Source organism: Uloborus diversus, chromosome 10, assembly GCF_026930045.1.
Source record: "Uloborus diversus isolate 005 chromosome 10, Udiv.v.3.1, whole genome shotgun sequence".
Taxonomy (NCBI): Eukaryota; Metazoa; Arthropoda; class Arachnida; order Araneae; family Uloboridae; genus Uloborus; species Uloborus diversus.
The window spans coordinates 118663136-118677568 of NC_072740.1; the positions used below are offsets into that span (position 1 = coordinate 118663136).

The window sequence follows — 14433 nt, forward strand, 5'->3', positions numbered from 1 at the left end:
TTTTTTTTTTTTTTTTTTTCAATTCCCTTTGAAAAACGTAAATTTCCATGTTGAAAAACCAGTATTAAATCAGTTTTTATTCTGCAGTATTTATTCATTTTGTAGTTGTTGCGAACATCATATCTTACAAAACAATACAGCGTTTTCACACATGTTCAAAACCATCGATATTCTTTGAATTTGAAAGGGCCAAATTCAATGTTTAACACATTTTTATTACTGTCCAAAAACATGAGAATTTAAAAAGTACTACTTTGAATGTGAGTAACGAGTACACGCATCTATTCTTTTGAGTTACCGAAAAGACATCGATTTCTAGGAATACAAGGAAGTTACATAGGTACGTCGTCTTTTACATTTGCTTAAAATTGTAACGGAAATCAATCCATGAAAAAAATCAAATTTAGTTGATTCACCAAAAATGTGTCTGGTAAAATCCTCCTCGAAACAAAAGGCAACGGTACCGTCTGGCAAGATTTCAAAAATCCATGCTTGATTAAAACCAATGTACAAGGAGGCAAGTTACTAAATGTATATAATAAAAAAAAAACATGTATGTCATATAATCATTGAGCTATAACACTAAGAGGAGAGAGAATTTCCCATTCTTCTATACAGAGGCTCACGGTCTGAATTTCGAACGAGTTTGGCAAAACCAATTGCATGATAAAACATCTTGTTTAATGGCAAAAGACCGCTACTTTTGCCACAACGATTTGAACACATTAAGGATTTGAAAAATGCATGGCAAAAGGCTTTATATGATAAAACTTGAGTTTAAATGTTAACAGTGCGATTCTTTTGCTATACTCGCTTGGGCAAAAAACGGACAGATAAGTTCGCTCTCCTCTTAGTGTTACAGTTCAATGCATATAATACACATATGCAGTAAGAAACACGTACAATTGTATTATTAAACAAACATGCTGCTAAAAAATTGGAATGTGAAATAGAAAAAAAAAACATTCCTTTTCAAACAGACAAAATGAAAATGGAAAAACAACAGTCAAAATGAATTCAACGTTAAATGCCTTTAGTCCTGTTCTACCGGCATAGAATGTACGGGAAAAACAATTTTCTAACACATAAGCGGAATGGCAATAAATAAAATTAAAATCATTGAGCAGTATCAATCGGACAGGAAGAAATAACAACTAATGAGGGTGAAGAAATATAATATTCTCAAGCGACACGTGACAAGACATCAGATTCTGTACCATAAAAAGTCATAACGCTAATTCCAAGCTTCAAACAAACTTCATCTTATGCAAAAAATTTGCTCTTTCTATTGGTATCAAAATTTAAAATGCGCAATCATGTTTTCACTACCAAATTCTAGAAGGAAATTCTAACTGCGCTCTAATGAACAACTTCTTAATTAAAGTACTAAGAGGATGAGATCAAGCTATAAATGGGATCTTTGGTGAGGGAAATAAGAACTTGAACTCAAAATTTCGAAAAATGTTTTCTCATCCAAAACACTTTTTGGTGAGTGAAGTGGCATTGAAGAAGAATCGTGGACAAAATTTAAAAGTTAGCTAAAAGTTCTGTTATGTTTTCCGTATGTTTTTCTTATGTATTTTTTTTTCTCATATCACACCGCACCATACTCCCCCCCTCCCACATTCCCCCTTTTGTCACATGTTATGCTACTTTGGATAAACATGTTCTTAAAATGCATTATGTCACACTTATTGTTTATCCTCCCTCCCCTCAAAGCGTAACATCATTTGTAGACAGTCCCAAAGGAAATCTTAATATGCGACCTCAGGTCTTCTGTTGCTAACATATATTGGGAGAAAAAAAAATAATGCTTATGACTTTTTTTTTTATCATCAAATGTGCAAATTATAGTTATCTTATGAATATAGAGTAAACTTAAACACATAGCAAAGTTTTACAAAATAAATAAATTCTTCCGAACCGCACAGCAGTGAATGCATAACAGTTCACGTTAGTCTGGAGAAATCGATTAAAAAAACACGAGGGAAAAGATAGAAGAAATGATAGGTCTCGGTAGCCGAAGTCCGACAAAACACAATCGGCAAGCAGCCCAAACGACTTAAATAAGAAAATTCTCGGGGCGACTAGAGAGCGTACTCTCCGGGTGTATGCGCCATTTTCAATTTTAAACAGAGCTTTTCAATAAATACCATTTATTTAATTAAAATGATTCTGTTTAAAAAAATGTCATGTTTCAGATTTGATGAGACATGGAATATTTTTAGGAACATATTAAGGGATGCTATTTCAATGCTTTAGTTCAGAGTCTGTTTCATTAATGTTCTGAAACTGCTGCTTACTAAGTCATTATTATAATTATTTTATTTATTCACTACTAGAGGGGGACCCGCACGGCTTTACCCGTTGTAGAAAATTAAAAGGTCGTTTGGTTCGCTTGTATATTTACAAATTATGGATGATGAATTTCACGCCAATTTGTGACGTTCATTTGCTCGCCCATGTTATGGTAACTTGCTCGAACACTTTATAATAATTTACTTGACCTTGTTATAATTTACTCGTTCATGTAATGATAATTTGCTAGTCCACGTTATGGTGATTTGTTCATCCACGTTATGATAATTTGCTCGGTAAAATAGTCTTAAAATTGGAATAGAAAAAGAACAAAATCGAATTTTCGAAAAATCGCCTCGAGGAGCTCACCCCGATGCTACGAACTAATTTTGTGCCAAATTTCATGAAAATTGGCCGAACGGTCGAGGCGTTATGCGCGTAACAAATATCCAGAAATCCAGAGACAGACTTTCAGCTTTATTATTGGTAAAAAAAATTCTCACTTTGAAATTCTCTTGAAAAGTACACCCATTTGCTGCAAAATGCTACACGAACAAGTCGCAAGGAAAGTAGCCATGGATTGTGGGAGATCCAGGGGAGTGTACTAGGGGGGAGAGGAGAGAGAGAGAATGGACACCTTTTGGCCCAGGCCCGAAAGGGGCTCGAGATTTTTAAAATGAGGGGTGATATATATGTAGAAACGTAGGGGCTAACAATACGGAGGGCATTAAAAGTCATTTGTGACGGACCCGAAATTTCTGTGCACGCCCCTGGAGAGATCCACGTTCTGTTTTGGTCGAACACGATAAAGGTGAAGGTAAGTGTGATTCCTAAGAAAGTTTCCAGGAACTAACTATAACTTTTGTCATTTAATATCAAGCACAATAGCTTCAGTTAATTCAAGAATAAAGCGTAAATTATATTGTGTTGACTTTTGTGAATCAACCTTACTGTAATGGAAACATTAGTATTACTTTCAACTTAAATGTCCAGAATTTTTCAGGTGGCAACTCAGATATAAACCATTTAGTCACCAAGTTAGAAATTTTGATTTGTCGCACAAACTGCCAATACGCTGTTTCCTACTTTCAAAGATTTTACCTTAACTTCTTCAAATTAAGATGTTTTATCTCATTTGGTAGTAAATATTTAGAACAACTTAATCATGACATGGAGTCGTGAATTTTTAGCAAAAAATATAACGTACCATATGTAGATTCAGCCATTGTAATTCTTAAAGAAACTATAATAACGTTGAAGTGCACGTTTCGAAGTTTCAAGAAACCCCTTTAACAATGCAAAAAAAAAAAAAAAAAGTGAGCTTTTAGCATTGAAAATGGGATTCCTTGAAACCCCGAAACACATGCCTATAGTTATCTGCAAATGTTCTACACAAAGGAATTTCGATATTTCTTATTATAATTAATGCTAGCCTGAAAGTCTTCTGTCAAGACTTCTCACGACTTTTAAACATTGGAGCAGCGTCTGTCATGTACGTATGTTTACGAGCTTTTTATTTTTTCCCACAACCTCTTACAACCACGGGAATACCAAATCCAACTCCCGTCTTAAAGCGCATGAAAAACATCAATAGACCTTCATGTAATCCACTAAAGCACATAAGAAAGAAATCTTTAGACAGCTGCACTGTAAAAAATTTCCGTAAATTTAGGGGCATTGGCCATAAAATTATACGGTAAGTGCCCTTCTTCAAGAAAACAGCGCAGTGACCGTAATTGTAGAAAAACTACAGTAAATTTAAGTTGCGTTGACCGTAAAATTACGGGGCAGTCGTCATGTCCCTTAATCTGTGCAGAATACGGTCATTCCCCGTAATTTGCTAGCTGATAAAGATCACGTGTCGTTGTCACGTGTTTCTACGCAAAGAAGCGGGAAGGAGAAAAGTCAAGATATATGCCTTGTGTTGAACGAATGTTGTCTTTAGATAACCTTTTTAATATGTAATACATGATATACGTCTTACAATATCTGGACCAAATATACGTATTGGAGAGTAGAGACTCTGTCATCCAGGCTCTCATCTAAGTATTGCTCCTAGGCGTCGAAAAAAAAGAAAGAATGTTGTCTTCCCTCGCCATGTGATTCCAATTCCAATGTCTGGAGTCAAAAATATTAAGTAAGTGTTTTTTTTTTTCTATACTATTGTTTAAGTGTAATTTTAATCTGCTGTTCTTTTTTTATTAGCTATTTTGATAACAGTAATTTGTGAGCATTGATTGATGGCGAGTACCGAAGCTTCGCTGTAACGTTGAAATTTAGAATTGATATTGATTGTATCAAGACGTATTTACATAATACAATGCATGCAAACGTGATGCAATATAAACGCACAAATGAATATCATATTATGCTCCATGTGTTTTAATTTCCATAGTTTCATTCAAAAATTTCTGCAGTGTTTTTCTAAATTAATGTAATTAATTAAAGATGTTGTGCATGAGGGCAAAATGAATTATTTACTAATTCTCTGCATGCTTTATATTCCTGGTTTTAAATAACCATGATCAATGACTAATAGGAATTGGTTACATTTTTTAGATTGTTTTTAATGAACTCAAATGTTACATTTAAACCAATGAAATAAAACATAGGTACGTAGTTGAAAATAAATTGCTTTAGGCTACCTATTAACGACAGATTCGTTTTTAGTAGAAAATATAAATAATGACATCATTGTTTTCATTAGTTTCACAGCTAGAAATGTTTAAAACATGTTTCATACATTTTTTTTAACAGCTAAATCTTTAAACAGTTATTCATACAATTATTATAAACCAAAAATAATGTGATGAAACATGTATTTCTTATCAAATTTCAACACTTAATTACTGAATTGTTTCTGGTTCAATGTGCCTAAACTTATAAATTAAATGTAAATTTCCATAATAATACTATGTTTTACTGTAACTTACAACTATTCATAACTTAAAATATAATATTTTGTATAATAATTACTGTAAGAAGAATGTTCACATCATTAACTGCTGTATTGTCTGAATCGCAGCTCTCTATGTAATTGAAGCAGTTTTCAATTTGCTCAATCTGAGCGGACGAGAAGCCATGTCTTTCTAGTAGGCTGTGTTTTCATCATAGAAGTTAAGTATAGGTTTTTTTGGGGGGGGGGGGGGAGGAAGTGATTAAAGTGGTGAGATTGTGCTATTGAAATTTACTGTGGGTATGCCTTTTTTGAGAGTCGTTCATGTGACTTATAATATCAAATAACTTTTTATTGGGGGTTGCATAGCCAGGATTTCATTTCTTTAAGGGTCTAATATACAGAATAGTCGTTCATGTGACTTATAATATCAAATAACTTTTTATTGGGGGTTGCATAGCCAGGATTTCATTTCTTTAAGGGTCTAATATGCAGAATACAGAGTGGTTCAAACGGGGTGACCCCCCCTCCCCCATCGTATATTTAGTGTTATGTTCGTTACGCAGTCACTTTACAGTCTTGAAAGTAGTAAAAATCGGCAGAGCACCATCTATGTCGTAACACAGCGGAATTCTTCTCCATGTTATTGCAGATGTTTTGCTGGGTTCGGAGCAGAATTTTAAACGCAATGTTCTAAACGCCAAAATTGAGTGGAATGTGGTGCAGAATTCAGCTGTGTTGCAACATGGATCTTGTTCAACTGAAGTTCTTAAGACTTCAAAGTAACTGTTAAACCCGGCTCTATAAATTTTTGCCCCCTTGCAAAAACTTAGTGGGTCCCTTCCTAGACCAGCAGTGTATATTGTTTACGTAAATAAGTCTCAGTACTAGTTTTTTTTTTCTTTTTTTTTTCCTCAATTTCTTGGATCGTGGATCTCTTAAGGATGTGCCCCCCCCCCCCCCCCCGAACTGCAGGTACTCGGATCGGAGCCTGAACTGTACAGCAAACATTCAACCATAGTAAAATTAAACGAGGGTTACTCCCCGCTTTCGGACCACTCTGTGTATTATACAGTGAAGCACAGTTTATAGTTTCTCTTTTATACGTTTTTATCATTTATACGTTTTCAAAATTAGTCACTGCTGAGTCCAATACATAATAACGAAAACCTATTATACTTTTTTTCATTTATACGCTTGTTTCATGCAGTACTTTCAAAAACGTATTAACGGTGCTTACTTGAAGTTTTCTTATATACGACTAATGAGAAATTATGTGTGAAACACAAATATTTTCATTTTTGAATTATTTTGGTCATTTCAATAAGGGTCTAGATCCATGAACCCTCCCCCTGGTTGTACTACTGTTTTTTGAAGTGTTTCATTCAAATAGTGTTATAATCGAATGTTTGTTGTCAAAGGCACGTTTCAGGTCATTCTTTCGAATGATTTGGTTCTGGTATGAATGTTTTTGACTGGAATGTGTTTTAATCTTATTGGCAGGTTTATAGGAGTCATGTTTGCAGGTCCTTGAAGTGGGGGAGGGGCAGTGGTGTATCCACAGAGGGAGCAATTGGGGTGATCCCCCCCCCCCCGAATTCACAAACCTAAATTTACCTTTGTAAATTTAAATTTGTAAATTCAAAAAAAATTCCGGAAAAAAAGGTCCTCAAACTCTCCCCCTCCCCCCAAACTCATCACAAAAAATCGCCTACAACTGTATTTTTACGACTTTAGTTCCAAAATTTTTTCAGGGGAGAGTCCCTCAACCCCCCTCTCTCCATGTCATCAAAGATCGTCAAAAATTTTGAATTTTTGGAGCTTCAATTTCAAAAAAATACCCAGAATCGAAAACGTTTTCGAAAATGTCGTTCATTCAAATTTTACGGGGTTCTTGAATCAAAAAGGAATGGGCCCCGACTGTTGATCCTTCTATTCTGCTTTGTCTTATGTGTGTACAGTTATAAAACTATTTCAATGGTGTAGTTATTTGGTAGTAGGTACTTAATACATTCTAAACTACTGGGCTTATACATTTTTCTTTTTAGTTTTTTTTTGGTTTTTACGCAGTTGGGTTTTTTGTTTTTATTTAATAATTTTTTATTTAATCTAGGGTTTTTTTATATACATGATGCATAATCATACCCATCATTTTTTATTTTGTTCCATATACTTAGTTGAATTTTCTTTCACCCAGACAATCCTTGCTTTGAAGTTTGATCCAGTTTGCACAATTGGGTGAAAAATAACTTTTGGATCAAAAAGTGTTTCATCAAAATTATATTTAGAGGTATGTATTAATATTTTATTTTAAGAAATGCTTTTCTAAACTCTATTGAGCGACGATCAGTTTCTTTGCTCAGAAACTAACAATTGTAATTTTTCTACTTGTATTCAGTGCTTTTATTTCTGGTCGCTGTTGTATGATGTTATAGATATGGAAAAATAAAATTTTATAATAAATTTAAAAGAATATAAAATGTTAAGTATAATTGTGCCACAGAGTGATGTCAGATGAACTGGACACGAAAACAGAACTCTTCATTTTGTAATCTTAGGTAGTCTATTTGTATTGTATATGAGAACACGTCCTATTTGTATTGTATTGTATAGGCAGGGCGCCCATATGCAAAGTTGCAAGGGGGGGGGGGGGGGCTCAAATATTTTCCCTTTGGTTTAGCTATATATTTTCCCCATGGAAACTGATTTCAGGACAGATTAGAGTCATTAAAATTTGACATTTTTAATCACTTATTCATTAATGGCTGGAGAAGAAATATTTTTACATTTTTGCAAGGAAAAAAGTACTAAAAGCAAGGAAATTCTAATTTCAAGGGGGGGGGGGCTCTAGCCCCCCTTGCACCCCTATATGGGCCCCCTTGCCTTATACGTATATAAACTACTGTATTTCGGATTGGCAACATGTGCTACAACCAAGGATACTTGGGCAGTTTTCAACAGTTAAAATCTCAAACCTGTCTGCCCCACTGCATACCCATCCATGCTCGTCATTGGATGCAAGGGGGGGGGATTTCCCCCCTCCCTTTCTTCCAAGAAAAAAAGATGAGCATGGCTAGGGTATGCACGGGCACTGCCAGTTAGGAGGTTTTAGGGGCTCAATTCCTAACAGAATCCTTGGTTTTAACCCCATTGCCGATCCTAAATGCCTAACGCATTCACAGTAGTTATAATGCCGGGCCTGATCCTACTTACGACAAAAGAAGTGCATTTGCCATCTTTTGTGGTACAACTTATAAATGATGAAAAGGTTGATATCAGGGGGTTAGATACTGCTATTTTAGGGCTGGTCATGCTGAAGAATATTTTTAAGGTGCATAAAAAATTCTGAAAATACTTGGGTGTCAATTAAAGCAATAACTTAGCCAGAAATAAAGCACCTTGTGGGACATAAACAATACTAATTAATTTTAAAAGCAATGAAAGGAAGTTGTATTCCAGATTTTTACTTTAAAAAATATTAAGTGAATTTTAAAAAAAATTCTCCAATTGTTTGCAGGTTATTCATTAAGTATATTTGAACACAAAGTGATTGGATAATAATGTCGGCAGAGAATTATGACCCTCGCCTTGTATCCATTGTTGCATGTAGGATGCGCAGATTTCCATATTTATTTTGAAAATACAGTCAAACCTTATTAAAACTAACTCCAAGGGACCTTTATAATCTATTGGCCTTCACCTTAGTTTATCTTATCAAAATATCAATCATTAACAATCAATAGGACAGGGATCACAAATGTAGTTTATCTTAGCAGAAATTCATTTTAAGCGTGTTCAAAATAGTATGATATGTTTGATATTTTGTTTTCCAATTGCGATGTTTGCAATCTAAGAATTATATTAATCATATCAGTAACACTCATTTACTATTGAAAAGAACCAAAAGTAGACTGCTAATAAAATTTACTGTAAGGGTGTCTTTTTTAGGAATGTCCTTCTTTGTGGCACCGTCTTTTAGGGGATGAGGATGAGCCTCCACTATTGTGGAACAGACACCTTTGTGGTTTAATTAAATAGTGTTATAAAAGAATGTTTGTTGTCGAGAGTTTGGTTATTGATTTCTTTTCGATGATTTGATAGTTCAATTATGTGTTTTTGAGCGAATATTTTATTAGAATTCTAGTCAAATATTTGACTGGAGACTGAATATTTGGCTAAAAAATGATTTATAATTTTTGTATTTTATTTTATGGCAATTCAGAATTGAAGATGCTTATCTATTTTCTGTAGATTAATTATTTTGTTTTAAGCATTACATAATATTTTAAATGGTAAAACTTCCGAAATCAAAATACTGCAAAATTTAATTTCTGAGTGTTTTCTTTGCACGTTATAAATTGCCTTTTTTAAACATTTGTGAGACGAGAAACGTTTCACAAATTGTTTTTTTCTGCTTAGTGTTTTATACCTAAGAAGTCCAGAGGCACTTTGTGCCTCCTCATTGCAGATTTGAGTTTAATTCCCCGTTGGGCACAGTTGATTTCACCTTTCATCCCATAAGTGGGTCAATAAAATGAGTACCAAGCATGCTTGGAAACTAAATACTGGAGGTTCCACGTTCGGTTGACCACCTTACTAGAACACCTGCCTTTGCACCCCACAGCCCTCTGTCATGAAGATTGATATGGGCACGGTGGGATTGCCTCCAATTTTGCGCCACTGAGTTTAGTTTCATACTTATGACTTATAAGCGGTAAAAAAAAAATGTTTATGTGGCGTAAGATATAAAAGAAAGTGAAAAGTTGCGAAACTTAAATGTAACATCTGAATGTTTTCTCTTGCACTAAAATCACCTTAAATGGGTCATTCTTCAAACAGTACGCCTTTTACAGTAAAAAATTTTAGGAACAATTCATTTAACAATGATTTTTAATTTCATCAAAAGTATATTGATTTAAACCTGCCACCAATTTTTGAATAACAAGTTTTACTTTAGGTTTTTGGTTCACAACGCGTGAATTTCACTTCCATGGCATGTCACACACCTTGTGTGGCTGTTTATGTTGCTTTATAACTTGATTAATTAAAAGTATATACTTATTTATTAATTATTCCTTTCACAAGTGCCTCAAATGATAATTGTTTAAGTATATTTAACTTTTTAATATTGTGGTTTAGTTCATTTTAGTAGGACAAGAAGTCATGTCGCACAAAAATTTACTAAATACTATTTTACATGTATTTGAAACTACTAATTAAACCATACTTTAATGAAGAGAACTTAATTATATTCCCACTAATCATTAAAATAGCTGATTGATTGCACAATTAACAAAACTACCACTTTGATATTAAATTGGCCTCAATTTTTAAGTACTAAAACAAAAGTTATTTTTATTTTATTTTTTAATTTCTATGAACAAGGGATTATTTTATTTTTTATTTATACGTAAAATAATTGGAACTGAGCTGGGCCATTGTTTATGGTTACTTCTAGTAGGTAACACTTTCATGGAAGAACGAAAAAAAAAGGAAACAAAAGGTTTCGAAATTGAAAAATATTTGCATTCAAAAGTTATGTTTTCTGAAGAATTACCCAAATGTGATAATATTAGTAAATAACAGGTTGGAAGTTTGTACTAGAGTACTATACATTCATTGTATAAAAAATTGTTTGCCTACTAATTGTCAACTATTTATGTTATTTACTATTCAATTGCTGACTAAATATTAAGGTATTCAGCCCAACCAAGTATTTGGTTTTGTTTGCCAAATAGCCAGCAGTATACCAAAAATCAACTGCATATTCAATGTATCCCTAATTTAAACGAAGAGCTTTTTCAAAGTTGGTGGGTATGCATGTTAAAACCCAGTGTGCATGTGTGGTTGAAAACATTGTCCTACTATTGAGTGCAGTAATTTAGTGTGGTTGAATAGTACTTAGGATGATTACTGAGTACTCAACCCAAGTTCATGCTACTGGGTCAAGTACTGAATATAGATCTTTTTTTAATGAACAACTGACATACACAAGGGAAAATTTTTCTGTTATTGGAATATTTATATGGATATTGAGCATGAAATAAGTTTTCAATTAAAAAGGAAATCCAAAAAGATTTAAAGTTTAAAATTTAAAACTATTTTTTCAGAATTTGTGGGGGGGGGGGGATTGAAATTGATTTAAAAAACTTAAATTTTTCCATCACAGTTCTTTCTCGCGTTAAAAATTAATCATAGATAGCTTCTTAGTGCTTTAAAAATTTTTTGACCAGTACTTTTACTGGGAAGTCTCTTAATTTGGGGTAAGGAGCTGAAGATTTCCATAGTTTGTCTTTTTCCTTCCAACAATGCAACATGTTTTTCTGTCTTTACTTTTCTTTTCGAACTTGGAAAAAAAAAATACAAATACTAAACCTGTACAAATGCATTCTTTAGGACTGGACTCAGACTCCAATATTATTCCTATAGCGAACAAAAGTAGTTTTATTCAAATATGTTTTATGTTTTTATTTATAAAACTTGTTTAAAAGTTTTATTTATGTATGAGGAAAAATGAATGAAAAATTATGAAATAAAATAGTTTATTTTTATTTATCCCTTGTAGCCCCCCCTTAGCCCCTCTACTAGAAAATCTGCTACCATGCTTATGTATGGGGTCAAAAAGCTTGGATGCTTATGCTCTGAAAAAAGGTGTTTTCAATATCTGTGTTTATCATACTGTAGATGCCCGTCAGGAAATAGCCCATATTGGCACTAAAAATGCCAAAATGTTTTTTCCCTGAAATTTCCCCTTATACTTGTACTACAGTTGCAGGTTTCCCCCGAGATCTTTGCAAGACTCCAAAGTGCTTTATGTTTAATTATATCTCTTAATGATCATCATTATTGTTTATGTTTTCAATTGATTTTCTTTCTTTTTTTGAAATTGATGTTCACTAAATATTCATAACCTCATTTTGTTTTCTTTTCAAAACAGACCACATATTTTGAATTGATGTCGGAAAAATGCTTTTCTTTGTCATTCGTTTGATTTGATGAAACAAATTTTTCGATATTTACATGTTTACCAGCTTTTATGCATTAAGCTTAAGATTTATACATTTTAGCAGTTACGATGTCTTTTGATCTAGCCATAATTTTTTTGTTTAATTTTATTATAGCTTATATTTCTATGTATGCATGTGCTTTTTCCTAGGATTCCTGGAAATTATGTAAAAATCCTTTGAACATCATATTAGGGAGGAAAACCTTATGAAACCAGGGAAAGGGGTGAAAAAAAAATAGGGTGCTTTAAAATGCTTTATTTTGATTTTCACTATTTAGTAGAGACGTACCGAGTACTCGGTAACTACTCGGTACTCGGCCAAATTCTGATCAGATACTCGGCCAATACCGAGTAGTTGCAAAAAATTGAATATTGTCCAAGACAGATACTAAAATTTATAAAAAAAAGAGCAAGCATTATATTCTGCAATCATTTACAATTAAAATTTATAAGTCAAATTTAAATTTTGAGAATAATGAAGTTTGTAATGCTTCAATGGAATAAATCTTTATTTTAATGTCCCCAAAGTTAATAAAACTTATTTATTAAAAATTACGCAAGAAATGTAAGTATAGAAAATATGGAATTTTTATATTAAAAATGGATTTTTGCTACAAACAAAAATTAGTTATAAAAAATGTAAAAATACCTTTGCTTAAAAAATAAAACAACCTTAAAAGTACAGTGCAGGAACTCTGCAGACACGTGTTTTGGCACTACAAGGAATTCCTTTTTCAATGCACAAAATGGGGGCTCGTAGATTTAAAGGCATCCGACAAAAGTCGTATTTTTTTGTTGAATGTCTTTACATTCTTTAGCTCACATGTTATGCACTGAAAAAGACGTTCCTTGTAACGGGGGGGGGGGGGGGCAGAAACACGCGTCTGGAGTGTTCCTGCACATTTGTTTTATCTGCTTTTAAAAATTATTTATGTTTGGCAGATTAGAACTATAATTGATTGGTATACAGTGAAACCCCTCCTAACGGACACCCCTCTTATGCGGACAATTTTTAATTCCCCAGTTCCAATGCAAATAACATTATTAAACCCCTGTCCTGTGGACACCTCTATATTGCAGAAAAAAAATTTGTCCTGTTAGTGTCCGCATTAGAGGGATTTTACTGTAATTTGTTTTAATTCCAACTTAATTAATCATACCTTTTATTTATTTATTTTTAATTTAAAAAATTATTTTTTTGTAAAACTTTTGACACAAACAAAATTGTATATATATATAATGCGTAATTAAATTTCAGCAGGAATTTAGTTTTAAAAACTATTATATGGACAAGGAGGGTTTATACTACTATTCCAATAAGTTCAAAATTCATCACATGTGTGTCAGTGGTTCTTCTTAAAACATAATTGGTACTTGAAACTCTGCCGAGTACTCGGTAACTCGGTACTCGGCCGAGTACTCGGTACTCGGCCAAAGTGCTACTCGGTACGTCTCTACTATTTAGTGAGAATGCTGCTCTGCTTTAAATGTGTGAAAAACAAATCATTCTTAATTTTCCTTATGGTGATTTCTTTTTAGGGCAATATTTTGGATAAGTTACTGAACTAAAGGATCCAAAAGGAATAAAGATTTGGAAAAAGTGATTCAACCAAGTTTTGAAAAATTTGACCATAATTTCTCTTCTGAAAAAGTTTATTTGTAATTATGTTGTTATTTAACTTGTAATTAGTGTAAAATAAACCTTTTTGATGTTTTTAAACTCTTTGTTTTCATTGCTGACACTTCTTGATATTGTCTCTTCTTATTTCTTATGTAGACATGCTCACATATTTTTTTGGTAATAATTTTTGAGCTAAAATTCTTTCTCTCGATAAAATTGTTTTCAAGATGCTTACCTTTAATGGATACTTATGGTGTTTAAAAATTAATTTATCCACAAGTTTATGCTAGCTAGTAAAAAATGCAGTCTATTTTTGAAGTCGACTGCACAAGTTTTTAATTTATGTATAATTTAATTAATTTATAACTTTTTAAATATGAAGTATAAATATGTTTTTTAATAATTTATATAACTTTTTTGAATGTTCTATGTTCTTTGAATGAACGAGGTTAGCAAACAAGTAAAGGCAATAGACGAACCATTAAAAAAACACTAGTTGCCAATATTGGTAACATGTGTTTTAGCGATGAAACAAATTATTGTGTATGTAAGCATTTTACATAAAATATTAAGTATTGTATTTTACTATAATCCATACAGTAAAAAAGCTTT

The 14433-nt window shown here is 32.8% G+C and overlaps 1 long non-coding RNA gene across 1 annotated transcript; it reads left to right on the forward strand.

Moving 5' to 3' along the window:
* The first annotated feature begins 4367 nt into the window (after nt 1-4367).
* On the forward strand, nt 4368-13846 carry LOC129231787 (uncharacterized). Its single transcript, XR_008581296.1, has 3 exons — nt 4368-4435; nt 7392-7484; nt 13740-13846. It is a non-coding gene; the product is annotated as an uncharacterized LOC129231787 (long non-coding RNA).
* Nucleotides 13847-14433: the final 587 nt, after the last annotated feature.